Consider the following 12,239-nt stretch of genomic DNA (forward strand, 5'->3'; position numbering starts at 1 on the left):
CTGCACTCCAGCCTGGGCGACAGAGCAAGACTCCGTCTCAAAAAAAATAAAATAAAATAATAATAATAATAATAATAATACACACATCTAGCACAGGCGATACTATTACTGTCTCCATCACAGATAAGAAACCAAGGCACTTAGAGGTTCAATATCTTGTCCAAAGTCACACCGCTAATATTTTAAGCAGCCAGGGCTCAAACCTGGGCAGGCTGGCTCCGGAGTCCACATGTTTTCTCTGGTCTTTCTGAGTTGAGTCACCTGCCTTTGCAGTTACAGTGATTCTGCCTGCCTTGTCATCAAGTGCCATTTGGCCAGTGGGCTGGGTCCTGCCTCATCTCCATGCAGGCTGCCTGGTCCCCTGGGCTTTTCCTCTTCTCCCCGTGCCTTTATCCTTGCAGGAACAAATGAACATACCTTAGGGTTCTGGCTCTGACCACCCCTGGTCACTTTTGGTCCCCTCCACTGTCTTCACCCACTCCCCTTCTCATTCTAACAGACTTACATGCCTGAGGCCAAGGACATCCTTAGTAGGATCTGTGGTCCCAGTGGTCCACCCACACGGTGGGGACTTGCACATCCCCAAGGGCTGGGAAGGTGCGGACAGGTGGAATTAGGAGGCAGTAGGGCCAGGAGTCGGCCGCCAAAGTTTCCCTTGCCGGACTGTGTGGGCTGCTGCCCTCTAGTGGCGACCAGAGGAGCTGGCGAGGACCAAAGACATGTTCATCGCTTACGGAAAGGAGTTTTGAGAGACAGTGGGGACCCCACTATTCGGCTCATGAAGGCCAGGTGGGCAGGCCCCGAGAGTACACACAGCAGACACCCACCCGCCACACACACACAGTACACACAATTGTAGAGAGGGTCCACCTCGGCATCAGGGCTCCTGCTGCCCCGGCATGGTCTGGCTATAGACGATGGTTGTGTGAGAGACATGGCAGAGACAGGCCTGGAGGCCCAGGGCCCGCCCTCTGCCTAGTCCTCTCCTCCCACTGTGTAGCTCTTACGTCGAGCTGAACTCCTTCCCCACCAACTCCCTAGGCCTCCCAGGAGCGCAGCGTTGGGGTAGGAAGAGCTGAGGAGAGAGGTTACCGCCTGCCCCACTGCACCCTAACACATGCCATCCACCACACGATGTCCCCTCTTTAAGGTGCCACATGCCGGGGAAAATTTTTTCTGTGATGGCCCCTGTAGTTGGCAGGTGTGTTGCTTGGCACCCCACCTCTAAGATCTTGGTTCTGCAGCCGGTTAGCAAGACCAAAATTCTAGTGAGAGAAAAACTACAATGAAAAACAATGACCCCTGCTATGTCCAGATAATCTATATGTCCAAGGAACCTAGGCCTCCCGACCTGGTTTCTACACGGTGCCGGCGCCTTACCCAGGCAGCTGCCGCAGGGCCCTGGCACCCCTCCTCCATCCCTGTCATGTGCCTGGGGCCCCACCTCAGGTGGCTGGGTTAAAGAGCTTTCTAGTGACAAGTCCTCAAAGGGCACTGTTAATTGTCTCAACATTGTCTTCAGCTAAACTGCTAGAGGACAAAGGGCAGGGGGTGGGGCGGGGGTGAAGGGGTGGGACTGGGGAATGACAAGAAGGAAAGGGTGGGGAGGGAAGCACACGCACATATGCACGCACACGCATACATGCGCACACACACACGCACACACACACATGCATGCACACGCATGCAGCAGAGCCCCTGAGCAGGGCTGTTCTAGTCCCACAGCCTGGGGTGCAGGGAGGTGAGCAGCTGGCTGATGGAAGTCCAGCCGCCCTGGGCTAGCAGCTCCTATCCTGAGGCAGCCCCATTAGCCAGGACAGCAGAGAGCCATTCACGGTCACTCCTGTCATTAGCATAACGCGGATCACTGGAATCTCAGCTGCAGTGTCTCTCTGTCTGTATCCAAGCAGCTCCAGGGGGTCCTCCCGTGACAGGAATTCCTGATGAGAAGAAAAGGTGCAGCTCTCTCTGACAAGCTAGCTCCCCTCCTCAGAAAAAAAGAAAGAAAGAAAGAGAAGAGATGACATTGAATGTATCAGAGAACTAAGAAATGCTGCCAGCCTGAGCAACTTCTCCAGCTGGGGCGACAGAACAAGACCATGTCTCTAACAAACAAACAAACGAAAAAAGAAATTTCTGGATCAGGTGGATGCTAGCTCTACATTCCACTTCACAACCAGACCCTACATCAGCCTGTATTTGAACACCATGGCAGTTCACTATCCCATGATCTGTGAGGAAATTTTTCCTTACACTAAACAGATTGGTCCAGTTTCCCCACTTGGGACTGCCCAGAAAAAGCCTATATATCTAATATAATTTATTATAAATAAATGATATTTGTTGGACATGTCTTTTGCCAGGCACTGGGTTAGGTCCTTTATACACTCTCTTGTTTAAACCACAATACTTCTATAAAGTAGATATTAGTAGTAGTAGTAGTAGTGGTATTGAGACAACGAGTCTCACTCTGTCGCCCAGGCTGGAGTGCAGTAGCATGATCACGGCTCACTGCAGCGTTGACATTCCCAGGTTCAGGTGATTCTCCTACCTCCGCCTCCTGAGACGCTGGGACTACAAGAGTATGCCACCATGCCTGGCTGGTTTTTGTATTTTTTTGTAGAGACAAGAATTTGCCATGTTTCCCAGGCTGGTCTTGAACTCCTGGGGCTCAAGCAATCTGCCTACATCGGCCTCCCCAAGTGCTGGAATTACAGGCATGAGCCACCCACCCAGCCAAAATAGGTATCCATTAGATCCATTTTACAGAGGAGGAATCTGAGGCACAGAGAAGTTAGGTAACAGCTAGCAAGTCCCAGGTAGGGCAATCCATACTACTATACTCATGACACGACGGGACTTTTAGTGCTAAAGCCAGGAAAACCACTGGCATACTGGGACAAGTTGGACACTCCAGTCGCCAGTCTTCCTGGCAATAGCACCCACATGCTTACCCACTGAAATACACTGCCTCGGAACGTCCACTCTTCACGTTTCTCACACGCACACGCACGCGCACGCAGGCATGCACACATGGCCCCCATCTTCTTCCAGACCACGTCTCACCTTTTCACAGCCATTCTTCATTTGATACTAGTGCCAGTCCCTTTGCCAGCCTCCTCCCTCTCTCTCCAGTGTTTCCTGGGCAGCATGTCCATCCCTCCCGGTGCAGTTCCCCCACGTCTTGTGCAGAGTCAGATGCTGACAATCAAGGGGACCATGTTCATAGGTTGAGGGTTTGTGTCCAATGTCCTCTTTTCCTTTTTTCCTTCCCAGCAGAGCCTCTATTTTGTTTAGAGCAGCAGTGTGCCCTGCTTTTAAGAAGACAAACATAAAATAGAACAACTGTCCATATCACCCTCAGCCCAACCACTAGAGGAAGGACGTCTGATTCTGGGGCAGTGGGCGGTGGCGGGAGGAGGAAAATGCACAGTGAATCTCAAATCCAAACAACACGTTAGGATGGTCTCCCTTGGGGGTCCTTCCACGCCTTGGCATTCTCCACTCCACCCAGACAGAGGGGAGAGAGCTGGTTGCTGTCTTCTCTTTCTGGGGAGTTCTTGCCTCAGACACAGAATCCCCCTTCACCCATTACCACCTGCCCACCTCTCCACCTGAAAAACGCCCACTCATTTCTCAAAGCCCAGCTCAAATAGTTCCTGAGCAGGCCATTGAGTGTCCTCATGTCTGTGCCCACAGTAGCCAGCACAGGGCCTGGCATGAAGAGGGGCGTGAAGTGGGCAGGAGTTATCCTGCCTATGGGGATGGCCCCTGAAGCCATATTTCTGCCAGGTCACCCTCCCTCCATTAGAGGTGGAGATCCTTGACCCAAGCTGGCTAAATGGGCTCTTTCCCACAACTGGAGAGCAGAACTGAGCGAGGCCGGATTGGCCTGTGTGCAGTGTGTGGCACTGAACCATCTCAATGGCAGCTTGTGAGCCCTGTGGTGGCCATTTATGCCATGTGGAAATGACAGAGGAAGTCAGTCTATGGTGAGAAGGCCCTAGCTGATGCTTGCGAGGAGGGTGTCTCACGTGTCCGTGTGAAGAGACCACCAAACAGGCTTTGTGTGAGCAATAAGGCTGTTTATTTCACCTGGGTGCAGGCGGGCTGAGTCCGAAAAGAGAGTCAGCAAAGGGTGGTGGGATTATCATTAGTTCTTATAGATTTTGGGGTAGGCGGTGGAGTTAGGAGCAATGTTTTGGGGGCAGGGGGTGGATCTCACAAAGTACATTCTCAAGGGTGGGGAGAATTACAAAGAACCTTCTTAAGGCTGGGGGAGATTGCAAAGTACATTGATCAGTTAGGGTGGGACAGAAACAAATCACAATGGTGGAATGTCATCAGTTAAGGCTATTTTCACTTCTGTAGAAGGCCTGACAGAGGGAACGGTCAGTGGGGTGTGGCCTCGGCCTTACAGACCCTTCCTGTTCCGGCTGCTCCCTGCACCCTTGGGTTCTTTGAGGCACTACTGAGTGTCTATTTTTTCTTTTTTCTTTTTCTTTTTCTTTTTTTTTGAGACGGAGTCTCACTCTGTCACCCAGGCTGGAGTGCAGTGGCCGGATCTCAGCTCACTGCAAGCTCCGCCTCCCGGGTTTACGCCATTCTCCTGCCTCAGCCTCCCGAGTAACTGGGACTATAGGTGCCCACCACCTCACCCAGCTAGTTTTTGCTATTTTTTTTAGTAGAGATGGGGTTTCACCGTGTTAGCCAGGATGGTCTCGATCTCCTGACCTCATGATCCGCCCGTCTCGGCTTCCCAAAGTGCTGGGATTACAGGCTTGAGCCACTGCGCCCAGCCCTGAGTTTCTATTTCTTGCAACTCAAGAGTCCTAGCCGGGCGCAGTGGCTCACGCCTGTAATCCCAGCACTTTGGGAGGTTAAGGCGGGCGGATCACAAGGTCAGGAGATCGAGACCATCCTGGCTAACACGGTGAAACCCCGCCTCTACTAAAAATACAAAAAATTAGCCAGGCATGGTGGCGGGCGCCTGTAGTCCCAGCTACTCGGGAGGCTGAGGCAGAAGAATGGCATGAACCCGGGAGGCGGAGCTTGCAGTGAGTCGAGATCGTGCCACTGCATTCCAGCCTGGGTGACAGAGTGAGACGCGGTCTCAATAAAAAAAGAGTCCTAACTGCTCCAGGGGAGGAGGTTCCCAGGGCTCAACAGATGCTGACCCAGAGTTTGGGCCCTACCTGTCCCACAGCCAGCCGTACCAATGTCCCATCATTGTCCCCCAACTCCCAGTCTGGTAGCTCTCAGCTGGGGCTGTACATTGTAGTTACCTCAGACAGGTTGAATCAGACTCTCCAGGACGGTCTCCAGCAGCTCTTCAAGTCAACCTCCTTTCACAGGGCCACATCCCATTTCCTCAGGGCTTCCACAGGGCAGCCAGGATGGAACACAGCCCTAGGGAAGGAGGAGCACAGGAGAGCACCGGCCACTGGAGTCCTGAGCACCAACACCCACCTTTTCCCATGCAGAGCTGTAGAGATGACAGCAGTGGAGGGGCCTGCAAGTGAGGCCAGCCCTGCCCAGCCTGCCCTTCCTCCTCTACCTCCTAACCCAACCCAGCAAGGGTGAGCCCTGGAGCTGTCCTGGTCCCACCCACCACTCGCATGCATGACACACTGAATTATAGGCATAAGCCACCACACCCAGCCAAAATAGGTATCCATTAGATCCATTTTACAGAGGAGGAATCTGAGGCACAGAGAAGTTAGGTAACAGCTAGCAAGTCCCAGGTAGGGCAACCAACCATACCACTATACTCATGCCCACTGAACTTTCAGTGCTAAAGCCAGGAAAGCCACTGGCATACTGGGACAAGTTGGTCACTCCAGTCGCCAGTCTTCCTGGCAATAGCATCCACATGCTTACCCACTGAAATACACTGCCTCGGAACGTCCACTCTTCACGTTTCTCACACGCACACGCACGCAGGCACGCACACAGCCCCCAAGTCTTCTTCCAGACCACGTCTTTTCACAGCCATTCTTCATATGAGACAAGTGCCAGTCCTTTTGCCAGCCTCCTTCCTTTTTCACCAGCGTTTCCTGGGCAGCATGTCCGTCCCTCCCGGTGTAGCTCCCCCCATGTCTTGCACAGGGTCAGAGTCAGCCATGACACTCTGAGTCATAGCTCTGAAACTCTGAAGAGTCCTGTCCATCCTGTGTCCCTGCCTCCTGTGCATACCCCTCCTCCACCCCACCCGTGGTCACTCCACGAGCCCTTCCTGCCCCTTCTCTCTGCCTATCCAGTTATCAGTCTTTCAAGACCTAGGTAACATCCCTGCCTCCAGGAAGCCTTCCCGACTGCTCCAGTCCATTCTAACCCTTTCTTCTCTAGCTTCCTGTTTGCAACCAGCATTCACGGTCCTCATCAGACATACTCACTGATTCCCTGTGACTTCTGCTGCTTCTTATCTGACTTTCCAGGCCTTTAACACCTTGCTTCACTGACCAGTCTGTGAGACCCTTGTCTACTCACCACACCCTGGCCAAACATTGAGCCGGGCATGAGGGAGATGCTCAGAAGTCCATGCACTGGTGGATGCTCCCACCCCACTTTCCCACTTCCCCACTCCAGACAGTGTCAGTGAGGGGACCATACTTAGAAGGGTCCTTGGAGAATCAGGTTGGACGGGAGCAGGAGCCCTCTCTCTCTCACACACACACACACACACACACACACACACAACTGTGGCTGATAGCACCGGTCGATGGTAGAGGGATGGGGGAGGCTAGATTACCTCTTAATTCTATCCCAAACCTGAAATCTCTCAGCCCAGCACACCAGCTTCCTGTGGCAGCCACACTGCCTGTCCCACCCAAGCTGCCTGTCTTTACTCACCACCACTCTCCATGCACCTTCAGGGGGAGGGGGCTGGGAGTGGGCAGTGGCAGTGATGTGAGTCTGAAACCACGTCCAGAGACCAGTAAGAGACCAAAATCAATGCGTGACTAATTTTAGGGCTGCTGGCTTAGCTGGCTGTATGCAGTGTGTGTGTGTGGGTGTGGGTGGGTGGGTGGGGGGGTGTGTGTGTAATGACAGTGAAGACAAAGCTAAGTGCAAACCTCTGCCAGCCAACAGAAGCAGAACTGCATCTCCCGAGAGCTTCTTGAGCCTCCTTGCCATCCCCATATGCAGTGTTGGTGAGAGCTGAGCAGGCAGCTTCTCCCCAGAGAGCCTCAGGGCAAGGCTGGGGAACAGAGTGTTATAGACTCAGCGGCTGACAGGCACAAACCTCGGAACATCTCACACACAGAAAGGCACACACAAGAGAGGCCCCCCGCAGCTGGCAGTGCAGGGCTCCCAGGGAGTGCACAGGTAGACTTGTGGGCACATGAGGACTCACTCACAGACGCCCAAGCAAGCAGGAAGGTACCAGACTAACCCAGACACCAAATCCACATAGGTAGCAGGCCCACAGACACAGCTTCACACCTGACATCCTCCCGAGACACCCAAATCAGTCTTCCTCAGTCAAAGGCAGCCTCTGGCTAGTTTGGTGCAGTGACAACAGTTTGTCATACCCATCTCACCTCCCTTTCTTTGCATCTACCCAATTTTTTTTGAGGTCACCTGAAGCGGGGCCAGCTGAGCTTCCCCTGCCCTGGACCTAAGAGGTTCTCTATCCCAGGGCTGTGGGGTTTGGGAGATGGAGGTCAAAGTTGGAAACTGGCTTTCCACCCCTCTGCTGGGGACTGGAGCCTGCCCTTTCCATGGAGGGGAGGTGGTTGGGGCAGTGAGGGCAGGCAAGGCCCCACAGCTTTCCCAGGGCCCAGCCCTGGTTGCTTCACTTGCTGGAATTGTGTACTGTGTCAGGCCTCTGAACCCCAAGGGAAAGTCTGGGAGCGGGGGCTGGGAGAGCCTGGTATGGAGTCTCCAGTGTCCCCTCAGGTCTCTGGGCAGGCCCATCCCATCATCTGCCAGTGGGTCCTACATACCAGAATATCCATGGGCAGCTGTGCCTCTGGCCACCAGAATGCAGCTTCGAGAGCAGCTTCAGGCTCTGGTCCCAGGGTCAAGCCTGGCTGTATGAGCCCTGATCACTCTTCCTGGACATCCCTTGGAGCTGGACACCATGTGGACACAGCGGGATCTGCAGAGCCAGGGGTACCCACAGGGGCAGTCCCAGGCGCTGACTACACAAGCAGGGGAGGCCCGTGTGCGCCAGGCAGGGGAGCTGGGCCTAGGGAGGGAGTCGGGGCTGCCCCTCAGGGTTGAGCTGGGCAAGTAGGTTCTTACTGAGGGCTGCCCCCATCTGGGCTGCCAGATGCCACCCCAGATATGGTATCTCCCTTCTTCTCCTGTCCACACTACACACAGCATAGTAGAATTGCACACAGCATAGTAGAATTGCAGCTTCTCTCACTCTGGCCCTGCTCTCTGGCCCTCCTCTTTCAGATATTCAACAGGCTGCCTCCTCATTATTCGGTCCAAGATCACCTCCTCAGGGGGGCCTCCCTGATCACACTAGCTGAACAGCAGCCCCCAGCCCATTCCCCACTTTGACTTTCCTCATAGCACTTATCACTACAAGACAATACAGTCGATGTGCATTTATCTTCTGTCTCTCCCACAGGAATGTAAACTCCATGAGGGCAGGGACTTTGGCCTGTCTAGTCCCAGAATTCCCAGCGCAAACAAAGTAGGCATGCACTAAATACGTTCCATGAACATGAGCAAGCATGCACATGCAACTGACACACGACAAACATGTGCACAACACAGACACACAACACACATGTACGCACCCCCGCACGCACTTGTGAGCAGAGGCATTTGAATGTCTCACTTGGCTCAGCTCCTGAGAGCCCGAGGGAAGCGTTATCACCCACGCTCTCCCACTTAGGTAGCCTCCAGTCGGACTCCGCTCAGCCCTCCTGGTGCTAACTCGGCCTGACACGCCGGTTGCACATGGGACCTCCTGTGGAAGCTGCAGCGAGCCCACCACCATTGTGGTGGTTGCTAATTGGCTCTGTGTTGGGCCGTGGGTCACCGCTCGGTCAGCCATGGCTGATACCTTCTTCCCACTTGTCTCAGGAAAGGCGCTGCTGTCCCCTCTGCTTAGTCCTCAGCAGGCCACTGAACCGCACATGCCTGGCCACATGGGACCAACTGGGCCAGCCAGCCTTTCTGATGGTGGCTCCAGTCCTGCTCGTTCTTGAGAAAGAGCAGAGACAGTTCAGCAATAAGACTGGCCCTGGGCTGGGTGGTTGCCCACGATGTAGTGTAATAAAGAGGGTATAACGAAGGGCCCAAGCCCAGCATCTGTGCATAACCTGTCACAGTGCCCGTGCCATCAGAAGAAACACCCATCCAGGCCAATCCTTGCTCTCCCTCAGGGCTTCTCTTAAAGTGCACAGCCCTAACTGGGGCGGGGTCCTGAAAGGTGGGGAGAGGAAGGCCCGCTCACTGGAACACACAATCGATCCTTGCACATATCCACCATCAGGTCTCTGAGCTTGATGCTGTTATGTCCCTTGACACCGCTTCCGGGGCTTTTCGGTGGACGGCTTTTGGGGTGGAAGTGGCAGCCCCAGCTTACCGGCCGTCATGCTCATGTCTGGGATCTCAGTACTCTGGGGAAGGTGAGGTGGCTTTTCCTCAGCCTAGGCTGGGATCCTCAGTGGGTGCTGGTTTACCTGACTTTCCTCCCAGTGGGGTTTGAGGGTGGAGAGGGGACAGTGCCTGGGCCACGAGAAAGCACAAGACCTGGCTTCCTGTGGAAGGGTGCCCACTCCACTCCCACTTCTCAGGCCTCCAGAGCCCAACTTGTACTACTTCACAGTTTTACCGGGGCCCAGATCGCCTCCTAGAACACCTCTCACTCTCCAAGCCATCCTCCAATCCTGCCTTTTCTACTGCCTCTCTTGCCTGCTCCTGCACACTCTGACTAATCCTTGCTCCATCTGCCCCGTCAGGGGACTGCAGAGCTGAGGGCAGGTCTTGGGTAAGGCCTACCTCTCCTGCCTTTCTTCTCCTAATGCTCCAGCTGGGGGTTCATGACTGCAGAAAAATCCATTGTGCCAACAACTCCAATGGCCTCCCTTGATACAGTCCATCATGCAGACAGAGGCAGGATGCTAGGGAGGGCCCATGAGAGGTCCTGGGTGACACCTCCTGGCCCTGATCTGGCCCTGGCCTGGGTCTGGAGAACTGAAAGCCACCTGACTTGTTCTCCACACGGGCCAGAAAAGGCTGGAGCAGCCGAAGTCTTTCGGAAACAGTGTCTGGGGGATATTCAGGGCTGCCTCAGAAAAGAAGGTAAGGGAAAGAAAGAGTGGAGGGCCAGCCCCACTCTCCCATGCTGCCAGGTCTCAGCTTGCTGCATCTTCCTGAGGCCTTCAGAAGTGATGAGCTGGCTCCAGGGCATGGACCCCCAGCTGCTGTTTGTCCCAACCTGAGGGAAACAAAGCCCAGGCCTAGGGCTTTGGTATGAGGCATGTAGGGAGTTGAAGTTTTGTAGCCTTTGAATAGCATCCAGTATTAATCCAGTGATAATCCAGCCAGTGGATTATTAAAGAAAAAAAAAATCGAACAAGAATAGAAATTACACTTCTAGCTGATTTATCCTTAAAACCTGGCTGTGGGATTATTGAGTTGATACAGGGACTCCAGGGTCATAAGGTGGGTGGCACCCTGTGATCTATGTTCACTTCCAGAGTTTTCCAAACTCGATGGAAGAGAAAACCTGTGGTGTGTGTAGCAGGGAAAATGTATTAGGGACTCAATACCACTTGAGAAACCAGACTACATCTGTGCAAATAGCCTTGCTTCTTTAGCCATTAAACAGGATGAAACAAGTTTCTCTCCTTTGGGGCTTTCTGAGCCTCAATCTACTGATGGGCAGTACATTGTCTCTCTCCAGGGTGAGGGTGGGACAGGTGGATTTGGGAAGACGTAGTGTTCCCAAGGACCATAAGAATCCTGTGTTCTGGAGGTACCCATTAACATATCTTGAGGAAATATTGGGAAACACTGCCGAACTGATCTATGGATCAGTTTAATCCATTTTATGAATACCTCATTTTATTATTTGCAGTAACATATAAATCCTGCCCTAAGTTATTGGAAGACAATTTTATAAAACTGAAAACCAAACATTTCCCCTCCTAAAAACACTCAAGTCATATTACCGATAGCATGGATCACTGGGGTCGCTCCCTCAGCCTTGCTCTTGGCCCCCTCTCTGGAAGAGATTTCTTCAGTGACCAACTCCTCCCATTTTAAAAATGGAAAAGTCCTATGTCCCAAGAGCCCTCCTCAGTTCTGAGCAAACCAGACTATTGGGCTCACTCTCCTCTAGCAGGTACTGGAAGAGCCAGGACTGGCTGCAGTCAGCCCCAGGAACTCTCTGAGACCTACAGGTCATGATGCAAGGGAACTGGTATCACTGATTAAGCTACTGGCTGGCCCATCCTCTTTCTTCTGTCCAGTCTCTTGCCTGCAGGTCACTGTCCAGATCTCCTGGGCAGGTGAAGGGAAGAAAAGCTGCCTAGCCCTGCCCACCAGCCACAAGCACCCAAGCATGACGCTCTGAGTTCCAGCTCTGACCCCATCTCCTGCACAAACCCCTCCTCCGCCCCACCCTTGCTTCATTCCAAGTGCCCTTCCTGCCCCTTCTCTCTATGCATTCATGTCTCACCAGTCTTTTAAGACTACTGCCTCCAGGAACCCTTCCTGACTGCTCCAGTCCATTCTAACCCGTTTCTTTTCTAGCCTCCCAATGCTCCCAGCTGGTTGACTCTCACAGCCCCTCTTTCTTGCTTTCTAGCTTCAGAGAGTGTCAGAGAGGGACTCATGCCTGTAATCCCAGGATTTTGGGAGGCTGAGGCAGGAAGATTGCTTGAGGCAAGAGTTCAAGACCAGCCTGGGCGACATAGGGAGACTTTGTCTCTATAAAAAATCAGCCAGATGTGATGGTGTGCTCCTGGAGTCCTAGCTACTGGGGAGGCTGAGGTGGGAGGATCACTTGAGCCCAGGAGTTCAAATCTGCAGTGAGCCATGATCACACCACTGCACTCTAGCCTGGGCAACAGGGGAGGGGGCATCCTTAGAAGCGTCCTGAGAGAATCAGGTTAGATGGGAGCAGGCTTTCGCTTATGTACACATGTAACTGTGAAGGATGGAACTGCTAAGTTGAAGAGGGGTTGAAAACCCTCAGGATTCTGCGAGAAGGCACTCTGGCTGGAAGGAGAGTCTTCTGGGAACCTGGTAGGGAGTGGCAAAGC

The sequence above is a fragment of the Theropithecus gelada genome, chromosome 13 (genome assembly GCF_003255815.1).
Source record: "Theropithecus gelada isolate Dixy chromosome 13, Tgel_1.0, whole genome shotgun sequence".
Taxonomy (NCBI): domain Eukaryota; kingdom Metazoa; phylum Chordata; class Mammalia; order Primates; family Cercopithecidae; genus Theropithecus; species Theropithecus gelada.